This window comes from Ascaphus truei, chromosome 3 (assembly GCF_040206685.1).
Source record: "Ascaphus truei isolate aAscTru1 chromosome 3, aAscTru1.hap1, whole genome shotgun sequence".
Lineage (NCBI taxonomy): Eukaryota > Metazoa > Chordata > Amphibia > Anura > Ascaphidae > Ascaphus > Ascaphus truei.
In genome coordinates, this window is record NC_134485.1 from 127964714 (window position 1) to 127983918 (window position 19205).

The window sequence follows — 19205 nt, forward strand, 5'->3', positions numbered from 1 at the left end:
CTCTTATGTCTAGACAGTGTGAGCAACCTAACTGGACCAATGTAAAGTACTTAGGTATGTTGGGAATGGCTAGTCCCCTACCAAGGTGGGATATTTGTAAAATAGTGTTATTTATACAGGGTCTTTTGTGTCCCCAGAGGAAGTTGTGAAACTCCTTTTGGAGTTCATCTGTGTCTGCTATGACAATTTTTCCGAAAGCGTATGATAAAGGTATAGTGATTTAGGTAGAGAGTTCATTTTACTTGCTATAATATGCTTTATCCATGAAATGCCACGTTCTCTCCAATCCGGAAGATCTTTCATGTCTCCTAAATACCTCTCTTGATATTGGGGAATAGTCTGTAGAGGCCAGTGAGTCAGAGATCACCATCAGTATTTATAGGCAACTCACAAACATGCTGTGATTAACTATTTTCAGGGGACGTACCTCATAGGTATAACTGCTAGAGTGCACTTTGAGGCTAAGGTGGGCAATTTTGCCTTTATTATTTCTATCACCTTTTCCTTATCTCACCGTGTTTATCAGATACTTTAGAGGTAATTTATCCTATTTACTATCATACCTTCCTCCTTCCAGACCCCCCCCTGCATCAATTCTACCAACTACAGTAATTGCAGTAGAAGTTAAATAATGTGTTGTTAGTTACTATTGTGTTGTCACTTTATTTTAAGTTGTGTATTAAAAGTTAGGTTTTAACACATACATGTCTCCATTGCACATCAACTTTACGTTATTATCAATCTACTTGAGTGCACCTTTATAAATAGGTGTCCTTGCACTTCTCTGCCAGATTTAATTTGTATATACAGTATTTCTTATACCTGTTAAGGTGCACCTCCCCCACTGGGAGATAGTGTGGGTCCTATTACCAATAGAGGAAAGTTGTTTGGAGTTGGAGCACTGCAAAAAAGATGATAGGGCTGGAAGTGGGTAAAATTCAAAGATAATTTATTAAATAGGCATATAGCCAAAAATACTAACAAACAAATGAATCCTTTGACACGTTTCCTGCCTTGTCGGCACTTTATCAAATCTATATGCCTATTTAATAAATTATCTTTTCATTTTACCCGCTTCCAGCCCTATCATCTTTTTTGCAGTGCTCCAACTCCAAACAACTTTCTTCTATTTTGACTACACTGAGATTGAAGCACGCCAATTCGGAACTTAAGTATTTGTGAACGTGAGTATAACACACGGTCTCACTCATTTCTATTTTTGTCCATAGCCAGTGCGGTCTTGCTTTTTTTCTATGATACACATTATACGGAGCAGGGAGGACTGACGGAGAGACCCGACGGAGCCCCGCAGGGGACTCGGGAGTCCCCCAGAAGGTATCCAACAGCGGGAGTTCCCCAGAAGGTGATTCACAGCGGAGGACTACCGCCATATCCCCTGCTCCTAGAGTAGGGTCCAGGGAAAATTACATCACGATCACTCCACCCAGCTGGGTTTACGCGGAGCAGGGAAGGCAAACAGCTACTATCAGGTGACTAAAGCGGCCAATTACGAGGACTTGGGAGTTCCCTAGAGAATGCGCATTTACCAGAGACTGTCCACCCCATCCCAGTGCCCAAAGAGGACTCTGGTAAGCTAGCATTCTAGTTAACACGATAGATAAATCCCCGCTCACATCATTTAAAAGACCATCTACATTTTACCCTAAAGCGATCAAAGGGAATTATATTGACACATTCGCGGAGATGGTAATCTCTGATTTAGAAACAGCGAGTTCCAATTTTAAGTGCCCTAAACAAAATCTGAGCAAAGAGGAGAAAGCAGCCATAAAATCCCTTGAGGACAACAAAAATATTGTGATCAAGGCGGCTGATAAAGGAGGGGGGGTGGTTGTGATGAACTCCTCTTACTATAAAGAGGAATCATCAAGAATTCTGAATGATCCAACCACATATCGGAAACTGGAAGGTAACCCAACTAATCTCTTTAAAGAGGAACTGTTGGTACATTTGGGACAAGGATTTCGGGATGAAATCATTACCAAACAGGAACTGGAATTCCTCACTATAGAACAACCGAGGATTCCAGTGTTCTATTTCATCCCGAAAATCCATAAAAACCTAACTCAGCCCCCAGGTAGACCAATAATATCCGGGATACGGTCCCTCACCTCAAACCTATCTCAGTTTTTAGATTTTCTGTTGCAGAAATACATCAAACAGGTTCCCTCTTATCTAAGAGACACGTCGCACGTACTCATGACAGTACAGGAACTTAAATGGTCCGAAGAGTGCTGTTGGGTTACGTGCGACGTAGTCTCACTATATACAGTAATAGACCATAAGATGGGACTTGAAGCAATTAGGAGGGTTTTAGATAAAGATAATTCTGTGGATGAAAAATTAAGGTTATTCATTTTGGATGGGATCAGGTTTATCCTGACCCATAACTATTTCAGTCATGATTGTGACTTTTACCTCCAGACATGCGGCACTGCGATGGGCACCAGGTTTGCTCCAAGTTACGCGAATTTATTCATGTCCATATGGGAGGAGGATAACATATGGACCTCCAACCCATTTGGTGCAAACCTGGTGCTGTGGAAGAGATACATCGATGATGTGCTATGTGTCTGGAGGGGGTCCCTAGATGAACTTGAATCATTCAAGCAATATCTTAATATCAATAATTTAAACTTGCGGTTTACATTTAACCAAAGTAAGTCCATCATCAACTTCCTTGACCTCTCCCTATATATAGAGAACAACACCATTCAGACGAAAACATATAATAAAGATGTGGACGCCAATACTTACTTATTGGCGTCAAGCCATCACCACCCTAATTGGCCCGAATATCCCTAAGGGACAAGCATTAAGGATTAAGCGGAACTGCTCTAATGATAAAGTTTACCAACAGCAGGTTAATGACCTTAGGGATAGGTTCTTGGAACGGGAATACAAAATGTGTGATATAGATTCCGCCATTTCTGAAGTAAATAAAATAGATATGAAAAGTATTATATGCAAGGATCCATCAAAAATTACAACAAAGGAACGTGATCCATTTCCATTATTCATAACCCAATATAGTGGTCTGGCCCCCCGTTATAACAAGGGTTCTTACCAAGCATTGGGGTATACTTCAGAGGGACCCAGTCCTTAAAGAAATTGTTCTGGACAAACCTAAGATAGTGTATAAACGGGCGAAAAACCTGAGGTCCCGGTTTTGTCACCAAGCTGTCCCTTTGATGGTCTTCGAGACCGCCACGTTACATGGTTAAACGACCTTAAGGGTTATTACACGTGCTCCAAATGTATTGGATGTAAGAATAGTGTTAAAGGTAAAACTTTTAAATCCAATACAACAGGAGCGGTCTATGACGTAGAAATGTTTATTAATTGCAAGACAGATTACTGTGTTTATTTACTCCAATGCCCATGTGGGTTGCAATATGTAGGGCGCACTGGGAGACCCCTCAAGCGGCGATTCGCCGAGCATATATACAATATCAGGAGGGGTCTCGAGACGCACAGCGTCTCTAATCATTTCAAGTTAGTACATAACCAGATTCCAGATGGCCTTACATGCATGGGTATTGAACATTTGAAACCCAATTGGCGTGGGGGAGACAGGTTGGGAATGTTGTCCAAACGGGAAAGCTATTGGATATATGTGCTAAAAACCCTGTCCCCATTGGGTCTAAACATCGATTTTGATTTGGCATCTTTTTTGAAAGATCCCTGAATGTCCATATGCCTCATCCACTTTTCGTAAACATTACACCATTTTATTCATATATGTATTAATTTGCAACATTGAGTGTCTATTTTAATGTTTTAGTAGATTTAACTATGTAGTTCTCATGAGTGAATTAATTTTATTAACTGCCTTAATGATAGGAGTGACGGTTAGGACCAGTTTGACCCCAACAGCATAGCACAGAAAGTGAGCTGTTTGCTGTCCCAAAATCACTCTGCTAATTGGTATGCAACACCGCCGCCCATTTGTGGGCGGATATTAGTCTTATTGCCTGTACATAAGGAACTAGAGTACTGGGCTCCCACATCCCCTGAGGAAGTGACGTATCGTCACGAAACGCATAGGGAGGAGGAGCCTAGTACAGTGCAAGTCAGCCGTCACCTGCTGTGTACCTTGTGGTGTTGGGGAATACTACGGGAGCTGCGCCACTGACGTCATCAGTTGGCGCGTGACCTCGTGGACCTCATCCCCACTGTACTGATACAAGCTGCGGACGGCATCCTTAAGTGGCACGTTTGCCCTTACAAATTGTAAGTGTAAAGATTGCTGCTTTTTAACATTGTTAATAAAGTTTTATGCGGAGTACACTAGGCTGTCTTCATTTTTCTCCACCTACGGCTGCTGCGGTGCATGCTGCCCCTGCAAGGACGCCGATCGGGGTGAAGAGAGCCATCCTGGGAGCCACGTGGGGTCCGTGGACATCAGGGTGAAGAAGAAAAGAGCCTGGAACAGATTCTCTCCCCTGAATCAACAAGAGTCTATCTTGTAAGTAGGGATATTCTTCTCCTTGTTAGGGTATTAGAGTTTATATACTGCGCAATGGTGTGTTTCTGTGTTTATTTGTAATTGCAGACATCATCTGGGAAACAACACCTGGAAGAAATTCCACCTCATCAGAATTGTTGGTGTATTACTCCACTATCAGGACTGTCACTCCATCCAGGACTGTCTTTTGTCATGGTACTGTGATCATCATCATTTTTGCGCCGGGGACATTATCTTTGTATTTATATTGTTAATTGGATTTGAACGGTCTATTGTTTTTTGCCCCCTTGGCTGCATTTATCTACCCGTATTGCATTTGGGTTTGGTGTATTCACTCAAATTCACTTGGATCAAGCGCTGATAGAGAGTTTTTTAGTTAGGTGAAACGCTGAGACAGATTTAGTAGAGAGTAGAATGATTCTGGCAGCAGCTTTTACAATAGATTGTAGGGGAGACAGGTGAGAGGAATGAAGGCTGGACAGCAGGAGGTTACAGTAATCGAGACAGGAGAGAATGAGGGCCTGAGTCAGAGTTTTAGAAGTCGAGCAACAGAGGAAAGGGTGTATCTTTGTAATATTGAGGAGGAAAAAGCAACAGGTTGTAGAAACGTTTTGAATGTGAAAGAAGAGTCGAGTGTGACCCCTAGGCAGCGTGCTTGGGCTACTGGGTGAATGATAGTACTTCCAACAGTAATCTGGAAGGAGGTAGTAGGGCCAGGTTTGGGTGGAAGTATGAGGAGCTCTGTTTTTGCCATGTTAAGTTTAAGTCGGCGGAGGGCCATCCAGGATGATATAGCAGATAGTCATTCAAAAACTTTAGTCTGTACAGCAGTTGTAAGGTCAGGGGTCAAAAAGTAAATTTGTGTGTCGTCAGCATAGAGGTAATATTTGAACCCAAGAGATGTGATTAGGCCACCTACAGATAGTGTGTACAGAGAAAAGAGAAGAGGTCCCAGGACAGAGCCCTGGGGTACCCACACAAAGAGATCGATAGAGGAGGAGGAGGAGATAGCAGAAGAGACACTGAAAGTACAGTAGGAGAGGTAAGAGGAGATCCAGGAGAGAGCTTTGTTCTGAATACCAAGAGTATGGAGAATGTGAAGGAGAAGAGGGTGGTCCACGGTGTCTGCAGAGAGGTCAAGTAATATGAGCAGAGTGTAATGACCTCTGTCTTTGGCAGCATGGAGGTCATTAGTTATTTTAGTGAGGGCTTTCAGTTGAGTGAGCAGTGCGGAAGCCAGATTGTAGAGGGTCTAGGAGAGAATAGGTGTTGAGAAAATGGAGCAATCGAGAGAACACAAGATGTTCAAGGAGTTTAGAGGCAAAAGGCAGGAGGGAGCCAGGTCGATAGTTAGAGAGTTTTGAATAGTATTTTTGTTTCAGCCATCTCATGGATCATTCCACTTTTCCAATTATCACTAAATGTAGTTCACCCCGGATACTTGAAATATTATTCCAAGTGTTCCAGTTGGGTTGAGAATTATGTTTACTTTCCAGTACTTTTAGTTTCTCCATAAGATTATCTATCTGATTCAATCACAGTTTTGAATGTTATGACGTTATACTAATAAAACCACCCATGATCACTGCTTTGTGCTTCCCATAACGTTGACTGTGAGATTTTAGGAGAGGAGTTGAGTTCAAAGTAGTTAGTTAGATCTTGGCTAACTCTAAAGCTCGTATCCGAGTTGAAAAGTATTGATTCATTTAGTCTCCATTGGAAGTGTCTGGTGCCTCATATATATCTTTTAAGGTAATTTCAGGACAGTGTGGTCTGACCAGGAAATGAATTGGCAGTTCGCTGTTATCTTACCAATAAGAGAGCTTTCTATAAAAATATAATCCAATTTAGAATAAGATTGATGCACCTGGGAATGAAAGAATAATCCCTAGTGGTGGGATGGATGGTTCTCCAGGCATCGCTTATACCATGTGTCTTACAAAGGGATTGCAAACATTGGAATTACGTTCAAGTCTGTTATCTATAGACATTTTGAGTTATACGTTTTATCTAGATATGGTATCAAAAAACTGTGTGGTGCTCTAAAAAACAATGGCAGATATCACAGTGTGAAACATTAAAAAACAATTCTCGGTAGTTAAGTACCCCTCAGGTATCCATGTATAGATATGCAAATAGATGACGGTATAAAGATCCCTGAAACCTGACGTTAATTTCTAGATAAATCCCACAAAGCACAGTAGTAAGGATTTAAACACATCCTAGTGTCCAGACCATGATACGTCAATTTAAACGGGTAATACCTTGAATAGCATCTGAGGGAGATAGCCAAGGACCAACATGTAAGTGCAGCGTCCTGGTAAATGACCCACTTGTCCTGGGGTACTGGGTATGCCTCCGCTTGGTACTGGAAACAAAAATAGGAAGAAAAAGCAGAGCACTACTTCTATGTGGATGAAAAAATAATTAGAGAGAGAGCGTTCCCCTAGATAAAAAAAATAACAAATGTATTGGATCATGGAAACATACAAGGGCAAGTAATCCACTCCTACGCGTTTCACACCGAGGCACTTTGTCAAGGTTAAAATTGGGTACTTACCAGAGTGTTTAAATACCTTCATAGCGCTCCATCGCAACCAATCCACTCTCCATAGCGGACTGTCATAATGATGCAGGACAGGTGACGTCAGCGCACATGAGTCGGGATATTGAATCTAGAAACTTTATTAACAGAACTCACAACACTAACACTCCGGTCATACAAAATGTGATCACACTATTAACTAGAGCCATTCATCGACGTTATAAGATAAACCTCAAGGAAAATGTCCAATGGATAAGAATCAGCATTTAGTATGTATATCTCCCCATCTTGAAGGATTAATAGAACATAAAGAGGCAGATAAAGCCTATGGCCATCATTTCTTCATCTGATTTAAATCCAAATATACAACAAAAGTACAAAAAGCTAGTATATGGAATATTGAAAATATATACAAAAAGTAATGTTTACGTATAAAAATCTCTATATAGTTGTTTAATACTAACAATTTGTATGAATGGATTTAATAGTAACCATACACACACTGTAGTAGAACTGCAAAAATTAATATTCATTAACAAATACTGTATATAATTATATAAATAAACAGATATAAAAAGAATAGAGCTCAAATAAATGAATTGAAAACCCAGAATAGTAGATAACTCTTGTTAACCTCTAAAAAAGAGACATGTAATTGTATAATTAATTATCTTTAAGTATTCTTTTACTATATGGTTATGATAAGTCATATGTTTTCTATTTAAATATAATGTAATGCTTAGAATAGATCTAAGGTCAAGACCTGATCTTACGATATATATCCACAATATCTGTTCTAACTTGTAGTATCAAAAAGGGGAGAGTCATGCACACCAAAAAATTATGCAAAATACTTAATGCAAAATGGTATTTTAATGACTGAAACAGTCACAGAGAACCAACATTTCGGTGCTAACCACCTTCATCATTAGGGGCATCCCAAGTTGCATCTGTCCTGTTTCCTCCCTTTGTGTTTGACTAACTTGAAGTATAACATATTAAAGCCATGGTTGTATATAGGCAGTCTAAATAGATTAAGAACAGATAAATGTATATAATAGAGAAGTAATTAATTCTATTTATGATTGTTATAGGAAAGGCCCAGATCCCAATCCAAATTCAAACCCAGGGGAGTTCTATTTTTCAGTGTGAATATCCAAAAGAACCTAAAAATCAGCAACTGGCAACAGGGGACTTTTTCAAGCGCTGAGGCAGCTCGACACGCAAGCCAGACCATGGTGCCTCTGCACGTGGCGCATCATACTCTGAGTCGAAGCTGGGCCTACCGAGCCAACCCTCGACAAAGAAAGTCATTGCGAAACTACATGATATTTTGAAGGTGATGTCCAGTCGGTGCTGAGAGAAATGAACCTCAAACTGGACTCCAGTGGAAAGGGGACAACAGACCTTAAAGAGAAGCTAGAAGAATGCCTCACTTCACTGATATAATTGGAAACAGAGATTTGCTCTCTTGGAGAACACATGGCAGGCATTTTGGACCAACAAAAGGACCTAGACAATAGGTGCTGGCGAAACAACATATACATGTATGGGATCCAAGAGTATGCAGACCAAATTGTCCAACGTATCCTTAAGAAACTTTTACCAGACTTGAAAGAAGAATCACTTTCCCTGGACTGAGCTCACAGAGCTCTCTGGCCTAAACAAGCAGCATTGGAGCCGCCCAGAGATATAATCGCAAGATGTAACTTCTTACACACAAAGCAAGCTCTCATTCAGGCAGCGAGATCCCACCCTACTCTGAAATTAGGCATTGACCTATTCCAGGTATATGCGGACTTCTCGCCAACAGCCTTGGCCAGAAGACAGGAGATGTGCCCCTTTACAGCGGTCCTACGCAAGAAAGAAATAAGGTACAAATAGGGATACCCTTCCGTTTGATGATCCTTCCCAAAGGGACAACAATGGTGGCCAGAAATCTTCCCGAAGGTGCAGACCTACTATACAGACTGGGATTGCTGATGACATTCTGGAGGTTCCGGGAAGACCACCACCGTGAACAAAGCTCCACAGATCAGAGTGGATTAAGGTGCCTGTAACAGCCAATATGACACGACATCCAACCAATGACAGAAACAACATCCAGAGAGGTTCGATGTTGACAGAAGAGGGGACCTGCTCAAAATGCCCCCGATAATCCCACCAAGGTCGAATCAGGGATCCCCAAGCCACGGAATAACTTGCTGAGAGTCTTCAGACAGGGGACACTCACTTTTTTTATTATTATTATCGGCGACCTCTCCTCTGGTTCTCCCCCGTACAGGGCCACATAGATGGACCCACTGGCAGGCCCAGGGATGTGGAACGTGATGTGGCAGGATGAGGTGGTGGCATGCCCCTGTCGGCTAAGTGAACTCTTATTATGGCTATATGTATTCAGTTAGCCCTGACTCAAATTTTGATAATGTTATAATTGTTATAACTTTTGAGTAACGTGCAGTTCTAAATACAGGAATATATTTAAGGCTGTTGGTACTGAAGCATACATCCCATATACTGATAGATCTCCAGGTTGTGGGGAGCACAGATATATATACCAAAAAGATAAATAAAACGGAAAGTGTGTTTTTATCTGTATTTTGTGTAATCCTTTGTGTTGTACGCGGGTGTCAGAGACGTCCCTGATGGGAGTTGAACTCGGGTCCTTACTGCTCATATCGGGTAGTTCTTCCTCGCTGCCACCAAGACTGCTGATCCTGACTGACTTAGTCAGTATACAACTCACTACAGGTCATAATGAGAATCACCTGCACCTGTCCCATGTCTCCAACCAGCTCTATATAAACTTCTTCTTCCTGGTATTCCTTGCTTGTTTATACTTGTGCTTCCTGGATAGACAAGCTCACTGCCTTGCTGCTCATTGTTGTTCCTGTTATCATTGCCAGACCCCTGCTTGCCCTTTTCAACTACGCCTCTCGCTGCCTGCCCTAGACTTTTCCCAGTGACCCCGACTACGCCTCTCACTGCCTGCCTTGGACTTTTGCCTGTAACTCCGACTACACCTCACGCTGCCTGCCATTTCCAGCTACTGGGATCCACTCCACAGTTGATGAAAGACTTGACAGAATAAACAAGCCCTGCCATGGATTCCGCTGGATCTGGACCTTTGCTGGCTCAGCAATTAACTCTAGCCATTTCCGAAATTCAGGCGCAAGTTACTAACCTTCAAAGTTTATGCAGTAAGTTACAGGATCTGGTGCGTGAATTGCAGGTCAACCCTGTTTTGCAAGACCAAATCCGGGATATACATGACCAGATTGGAGACATGGAATCTGCACTGCGAAATCTGCGTAATTTCCCACCAAACGCTGGAACCACAGAACTGCTGATACATCCACATTTTCCAGAACCACCGCTGGTTCACTCCCTGAAGCCGAGCCGATGCAGGTGAATACCATTTGTGGACCTATTTGCCCGGAAGAACGGAATAGATGCCGTTCAGAGAGCCTCTGCCTATATTGCGGAAATTCAGGGCACTATCTCGCCAACTGCCCAACCAAGTCCCGGCGATCTGTTCATGGCTCTAGGAGGGAGCAGCTGCATGCCCTTTCCCAAACGGTATTCTCCACAACTCAGGATCAAGAGGAGTTCCCACCTAGACATCCACACCTTCTTCTTCCTGTTATTCTTGAGGAAGGAACTCATCGTCTCTCCACCACGGCAATGATTGACTCAAGGGCTGGCGGAAATTTTATGGACATAGAATTTGCTAAGACTCATTTGGTGCTGTCCCTACCCAAAGAGTCTCTGATAAGGATGGAAGTCGTTGACAGTTCCACTTAGAGTTCTGGGCCTGTCACCCATGCAACCTACAGCTTGATGCTGCTTATGGACCCTAATGATCACGAGACAATTTTATTTAACCTCCTCCCTTCACCCCAGTTTCCAGTGATTTTAGGAATCCCATGGTTAATGATCCATAACCCACAAATTGACTGGAAGACTTGGACAGCTTTCCTTTTTGCCTACAAATCCTGCACCGGAATGTATAAGAATGCACCAGATATCTCCTGCCAAAGAAAATCTGTTGCCCATCCAATACTCTGAGTTCCTAGATGTCGGTGACAAGAAAAAAGCTGATAAACTTTCTCCTCATCGTCCTTATGACTGTCCTGTCGAGTTACTCCCAGGCGCGGCCATTCCCTTTGGACGAATCTACTCACTCTCGGAACCAGTTACAGGTATTAAGACAATACCTTCAGGAGAATCTGTCAAAAGGCTTCAAACGACACGGATGACATCCCTATGTTCATAATTTAATAGAAATAGTGATCAGGCTTAGTACATAATACGCAAACATTGGGACCTTTTACAGATGGATTACAGTCTGAGGAACATTGTAGATAAGGGTCCACGCTTTGTCTACAGATGAGCAAACACTATAGCCACATCAGTATCCCCCAGTATTGTTAACACTCCTGTAATTTCCACTCAGAAATGTATAACCAAAGGCTACTTTAGATGTGGGGGGTGTAAGATCTGTCACTTGATGAAACCATCATCCTGTTTTTTGGCCTCTAATTCTAACCAAACATTCCCTATCAAATCTTTTATCAATTGTGACTCACATTTTATCATATATTTGTTAACCTGTGGATAAAAAGAAAAGTGATCTGCGCTCATATAATGTGATATAGTGTTAAAGTGTTTAAATAACCATAACCTCGGGATATATATAAATCAAAATAGTTTAAACCTGTTAATATTTTTAGAGATGATGCCGCTGTCTTGTGGTGTAGCTCCACAAACCAAACTAGTGCAAAAACAGAAGAAAGACAGCGCAAAAAAACCTCATTGTGTAGTATAAATAACAATATTGTATTGAAAATCAGGTGAGTATTGCACGTACATCAATATAGTAATATTAAGCAGGACATGTTAGGGACATGTTACCACTCTGTGCTCAGATGGGGATCACCGGGACCAGCTCTCCTCCACAGAAGAAATTTCCCTCTGGATCAGGTATAGCTGATGGAGTCGCCGCCACGCCACGAGTATACACTTCTCTCCGGTTCACACCACTGACAAAGTGTTTGATACACGAAACGCGTTGGACTGAATGAGGGCGCATTCCCCTTGCATCAGAAAGAGGTTTTATATTGCCTTTATTTGCCTTTGTACCACTTTACCACACTGTGGTTCAGGACTGTATATCTGGGACTTATTTACCACTCACACACACGCGGTCTGAGTCTGTGCCTGACGCCACTTGGCGCCGCTTGATGACGTCACTGGCGAGCGCCCTGTGATCCAGCGCTGTGGAGCAGAGAGGAGCGTGCATCCGCGGCGGTAATAACATCGGCTACACCCAACCCAGCCGGGGCAGAGGGATTCCCCCTCTGCGGTGACCCAAGTGGGCACTGTGAACCGGAGAGGAGCGTGTGTTGGTAGCGGTGATCGCATAGGCTGCACCTGACCCGGCAGGGACAGAGGGAATTCCCCTCTGCGGTGTGACAAGCCAGTGGTGTGAACCGGAGAGAAGTGTATACTCGTGGCGGCGACTCCATCAGCTATACCTGATCCAGAGGGAAATTTCTTCTGTGGAGGAGAGCTGGTCCCGGTGATCCCCATCTGAGTACAGAGTGGTAACATGTCCCTAACATGTCCTGCTTAATATTACTATATTGATGTACGTGCAATACTCACCTGATTTTCAATACAATATTGTTATTTATACTACACAATGAGGCTTTTTTGCGCTGTCTTTCTTCTGTTTTTTTAACCTGTGGATGCGGGCTGAATTATGTAGGTCGAACTACAAGGGCTCTTAAAACAAGAGTGATGGAACATCAGAGACTAATAAAGAAAAAAGATTGTTCACATCCCGTATCAAAGCACTTCACAGAGTGCCAGTTGGGGGGTATACTGAATTTAACTGTAAGGGGGATAGAAAAAGTGACATTAAAAGAACGAGGAGGTAACAAACTCAATTTATTAGACAGAAGGGAGGCCTATTGGATCTTCGTGTCTTCAACATGGTCACCTTTTGGCTTCAATATAGAGTGGAACCTCAGTCACTTTTTGAACTGAATTGCCCCCTCTTTGCTCCATGATCTGTGGGATTATATGAAAATTATGTTACAGTTGCTGATCATTTCTTTTTCCTGTCTTTTCTCCCCATTTTCCCTTCCCCCTCCCCTCTCCCCCATTTCCCCCCTCCTTTCCCCCTCCCCTCCTTCCCATTCCTTCCCTTCTAATACACGACAATTAGGGTCTTATGAAAAGAAAAAACAAAAAACAAATCTTAAAAGGAGTGTAAAGATGTCTATAAACTGTTCCTTGGAATTGAGTTACCAATTTATTATATCTCCTTAGGAGGATTATACCAATCAATGAAATTCTTCTACTTCAGAATATTATAAAAACTGAAGTTAATAAGAATACATATGTAAAACAGAAACATACAATAGTTGGTTTTCAACTAGGAGGTGTATTACACATATAGGTAGATATATATTATATATAAAGGATATTCTACCTATATATGTTTTTATAGCCTTTTTTAATTTAACTCATCCCCAGAAGTTAAAATTAAAGTATTACATATTTGTGTTTTCTGGGAAAGATGAGTTTGTATCTAGTTTGTTTGTTTTGTGTAAATGGTGTGCGTGTTGCCTAGGAGGGACCACCTATATGTAAATTGGGATAGGTGTTTAATTCAAGATTCACTCAGCACTTTTTCATACTGCTAGTAGGTTCCATTTTATCAATTATGTGTTTTTGTGTCAACTAATGGTTTGTTATGATGGTTTTGTTAAAGGAAGGTTTACTGCTGAATTTCTGTTAATGTGTTTAGACACTTTTTGTGAATACAACAAACACAAAATATGCGTTCCCCGGCGCTATAAATTTGACATCATGTCCAAAGTACCGTAGTCCAAATGTCAGTCCATAGATACTGGACGGACTCCGGATTCAGATGTTGGATTCTCCAAGGTAAGTCTTTGATGAATGAAAGTGTCCTTGTAGGGTGTCTCCGTGGGTAGTCCTGGGAAATAAACAAAGGACACACCAATTGCGCTGGAGGGGAACCATCCGGTCAGACCACGTGGGGTCCGTGAACGATTGAGGTGAAGACGTGGCACAAGCACAGATTCTATCCCTTGCCTGAGCAAGATTGATTTCTTGTAAGTAGGGTTTTTTACGTTTTAGATAAGTGTCCTTGTTTTAGGTACTGCGCAATTGGTGTGTCCTTTGTTTATTTCCCAGGACTACCCACGGAGACACCCTACAAGGACACTTTCATTCATCAAAGACTTACCTACATATTTTGTGTTTGTTGTATTGTCCAACAGGTCCTGGGAGTATCTGTTTTATGAGGTTCCCCTTGGCAGTTCTTCTTTTCCAGTCAATTGTTCATATCACTGATTCATCCACATGTTATGTTTCACTTCATTAGCATTATTTAGTTTAATTGCACCTCACATTGGTTGGTTTAGGTTAGCGCTTGTAGGGAGTTTATTTAAGTAGTTTGTTCTGTATTCTCTTTTTGTGAATGCTGATGTCACTGAGGATCGGGGAGAGATTGGGACTTTGCTTGACTCGGCTTAGGGGGACGTGCACGCGCCTGCTGTAGTCGCAGTGCATGTGCCTCCCTGGGCTCGATGACAGGGATGTGCCCTTCCTCTCCTCCCCTCAGTTTTACAAGCAGACTAGCGCTGAAGGCACTGGGGGAGCGGTGTCCGCATGGGATCCATGACCCATCGTAGCGGGGTGCTTGGGGGAGCGTGCACGCACTTGCGATGGGGTTGTGTATACACGTGGACGGGTGACATCACGCGCATCCATTTTGGCGCCAAAATTTGAAAACAAGACATGATTGTTGGCACTATAATAGGGGGTCCTTTTGGCATCACACCATACTCATTGATAAAGCACATTTGGTGTGAAACGCGTAGGAGTGTCCACACCTCCTTTTTGTAATGTTAGTTGGGCAATACATTTTTCATTTTTTTATACCACCTGTCTCCCAATTTCTCTGGGCAGTGCGCTGCTCTATGCATTTTTTGCCCTTTTCTCTGCTGTGCTGATCTTTACCTGCAGCTGGACACGCCTTTAAGGAATTTCATTTGGCTTAAGGAGTGGGGAAGATATAAAGAAGACCATTTGATTGATGACAAGATTTACTACAAACTTTGGTGAGTTTTTTTGGACTTTTATTTACACTATTGTCTCCAATGAGGTGCAGACGAAGTGAGAACATAATTTTTCTGTTACCTTCAGGAAACTAAAAGACCATTTAATTTAATAGATATCTATACATATATATTTAGGCACTGTACCGTGTATAAGTTTCACTGGATGTGCACTGAGCTCTATCTGTGTTTCATGTTCTGTCTCTGGTTTTAAATATATATTGCCCTGCTCAGTAACACTCCTCTGTGACACATATGCTTATATATATGTTGTGGTTATTTTGGGGGTTCAATATGAGTTTGTAGGTGTATGTTTTACCTTCAGGAGGCGCAAGAAAGTTGAAATCATTATTACTCAACTTGTAGTATACCCACTCCTACTAAGGAAAGACATTATTCCATGATATTTGTATTGGAGAATTACTGAATTTATTTCCTGGACTATTGGAGCATCCATTACCCTATATACTCTGGACTGTTCATACGACCCTCCACATCACCAGCAGGTGCAGCCCTCTTCTTCGTGGGAAAGAAAGACGGGTCCTTGCGCCCCTGCATAAACTATCGGGAGTTGAATAATATCACAGTAAAAAACAGATACCCCTTACCTCTAATTCCTGAACTACTTGAAAGAATCCGGTCAGCCAAGATCTTCACCAAATTAGATCTCCGTGAGCATACAATTTGGTGCGTATCAGACCCAGTGACGAGTGGAAGACTGCCTTCCGGACCCGCAAAGGCCATTATGAATAACTGTAATGCCTTTCGGACTCTGCAACGCACCAGCTACCTTCCAGCACCTAATCAATTATGTTCTTCGAGAGCTACTGGACCAGTTCGTAGTTGCATACCTCGATGACATCTTGGTTTTCTCAAACAATCTTCAGGAGAATCAGAAGCATGTCCCAATTGTCCTGGAGCGCCTCCGAAGGCATGAACTATACATTAAGTTAGAGAAATGGGAATTTGAAAAGACCCGAATGCAATTCCTCGGATATATCATCTCGCCTGAGGGACTGAGTATGGATCCAGGCAAGATCCAGGCCGTGATAGAATGGCCAGTTCCAAAAAATGAAAGACATTCAGAGGTTTGTGGGGTTCGCTAATTTCTACAGACGATTTATTAAGAATTTCTCGGGCATAATTGCCCCAATTACCAAACTCACCCAGAAAGGATCCCCATTCGAATGGACTCCTGAAGCCGATTCGGCGTTCGAACGATTAAAATCACTTTTTACCTCTGCCCCTATCCTTGTTCATCCATACCCAGAACTTCCATTCATCTTGGAGGTTGATGCCTCCTACGTAGCTATTGGTGCTATTCTTTCTCAAAGAGATGGGGAAAAATTGCGCCTTCATCCATGCGCCTTTTACTCGTATCAGATGTCGACAGCGGAAAGGAACTACGACATTGGAAACCAGGAACTCTTGGCTATAAAGGCTGCATTTTCAGAATGGAGACATTTACTTGAGGGGGTGAATCATCCGGTTACCGTTCTTGCGGATCACATGAACCTAGAATTTATTCTCTCAGCAAAAAGACTATCTGCCTGGTTGGGCCTTGTTCTTCGCACATTTCAATTTTCACATTTCATATTGTCTAGGCTTTAAAAATGCCCTGTCTCGACTGACATTTAAACCTTCTACAGTAGAAGCACAGGTAGAGACCATTCTACCAAAAAACACATTTCCTAGGCATCATGTTTTTTCCTCTGACCTCCTTACCTGGATTAAGAGAGCCTATTCCAATGACTCCTTTCTTAACAAACCTCCACCAGATGCCGAACTGTTCCTACGGGATGGTTTATGGAACTTTAAAGACCGTCTGTTCGTCCCTAAGGAAGTAAGACTAAAAATGCCCCAACTAATGCATGACTGCCAACCGGCCGGCCACCCGGGTGGCCTCAAGACACAGGAACTGTTGTTCCGCTAATTTTTGTGGCCCAAATTGACACAAGAGGTCAAAGACTAAGTTCTCCCTTGCGAGATCTGTGTCAGGACTAAGGTTCCTCGAGCATCCCCTGTGGGTTTGCTGCAGCCTCTTCCGGTCCCTACTCATACTTGGGGATCAATATCAATAGACTTTATAGTAGAACTACCCAGATCCAGTGGTAATGACAGCATTCTTGTGGTAGTGGATCAGCTCACAAAGATGGCCCATTTTATCAGTACACAGAACCTCCCTTCTGCAGAACAGACACTCAAATTGATCCTAAAAGAGTTTTTTTGGCTGCATGGGGCCCCAGGTGAAATCATATCAGACAGGGGGGTACAATTCACCTCACAATTCTGGAGAAACTACTGCTCTACCTTGGGAATCAGTTTAAATGTATCCTCCGGCTATCACCCTCAATCCAACAGTCAGACTGAAAGGACTTATCAAACCCTGGAGCAATATTTACATTGTTTTGTTTGCCATCTCCAGGATAACTGGGCTGACTTCCTACCCTTATCAGAGTTCTCTTATAACAACGCGCATCACTCCTCAACGCAGCAGAGCCCATTTTATGCAAATTTTGTTTTTCACCCAAACTTTGTGGTTTCTGGCCCCATTCCGACGGTCACAGAGAATCTTCTGGCCCTATGAAAGATCCAAGAGACCCTAAAAGAGACACTTCAGGAGTCTCAGACACGATACAAAAGAGCAGAGCATCAACACCGCAGACCATCTCCGAAATGTATGGTTGGAGATAAGGTCTGGCTCTTGACCCGAACCTTAAGACTGAAGATCCCCACCATCAAATTGGGCCAAAACTTCATTGACCCCTTCCGACAAGAACTTCCAGAATCCATTAAGGTGCACCCAGTATTCCACACTTCGCTTCTGAAGCCGTTCCGGGAGAACCCTTTTCCTGGACACAACCTTCCTCCTCCCGACCCTTTTCGAGTAGACTACACGAATACAATGACGTTATAAATACCTTGGTGTTATAAATATTACTGAAGTCTGCCTCCCTTTGTCTGACCTATGGCCACGTGTGGGAGTAAGGTATATAGAAGGAGGAATCAGGCCCCCGCCTCAGCCGTAGGTGTTAGTCTGAGGTAAATTGGAGGGGTTACACATGCTTCAACAAATATTGAACGTTCTTTCCTCAATCGAATCAGCTATACTTCATCTGATCAAATTGGATAATTTTAGATGTGGCTTTGCAAATAAAAAAACAAGAGACACGAAAATCAATAAAATGTTTGTGTTTGTAGTAAAATTTGCAGTATTTCAATAAAAGTTTTGAATGGTGTGCAATAAAACCATACTATATTTCTATTTAAATGTGACGTTTGTGGCTGGAGCCCCCAATTTACACTTAGCCCAGGGTCCCAAAATTCTTTAGACGGCTCTGCATGTGATCGGGCCTCCGTCGCTGTCTAATCTGCTCCTCTGGTTCCCCACCATGCCACCTGAGCTCAACCTCAGATTCAGACCGTCCGATCACCGACGTCCCTGTGTCCAGGTGTGCTCATCCAACACCCCTCCTGCAGCACCCACCTGAATCCACTGGGTCTGGGTCTAGCTTTCTGGCGGGCTCGGAGGACACTTGGATGCATCCCGCCATCTGAGCCAGCCACAGAGGTCACATACAGGGGGAGCTTCCTCTGTCTCGTTAGCTCCCCTCCACTCCTTATCCTTGGCCCAGTGAATAGATGCTGCCAGATCTGGGATAGACTTGCCAGTCCCATATGTAAGCGGGACACTGATAAGTAAAGAATAGGTTCACTGACCTGTCCACAGTCATAGGCTGTGAAGGGGAACAGGTTTTCCTGTTATTTTCCCGTACTCCTGATTTTTTTCTCCCTGGGGAGCATGGCCAAAGTGCATGCTCTCACTGTGCTGTCCAGGCAACGCCCCCTTTAAAGAGCTTTTCAGTGATATAGAGTAGACTTCTACAATGAGAGTTGGTTACCATGTTAGCTAGGGAAAATGCACATTTTGGCACACAAAGCAGCAAATGGTTTGAAAAATGCACTAATGAAGAGACAATGTAAAAATATTGAATGCTACTGTAGCTTACCCAATCTG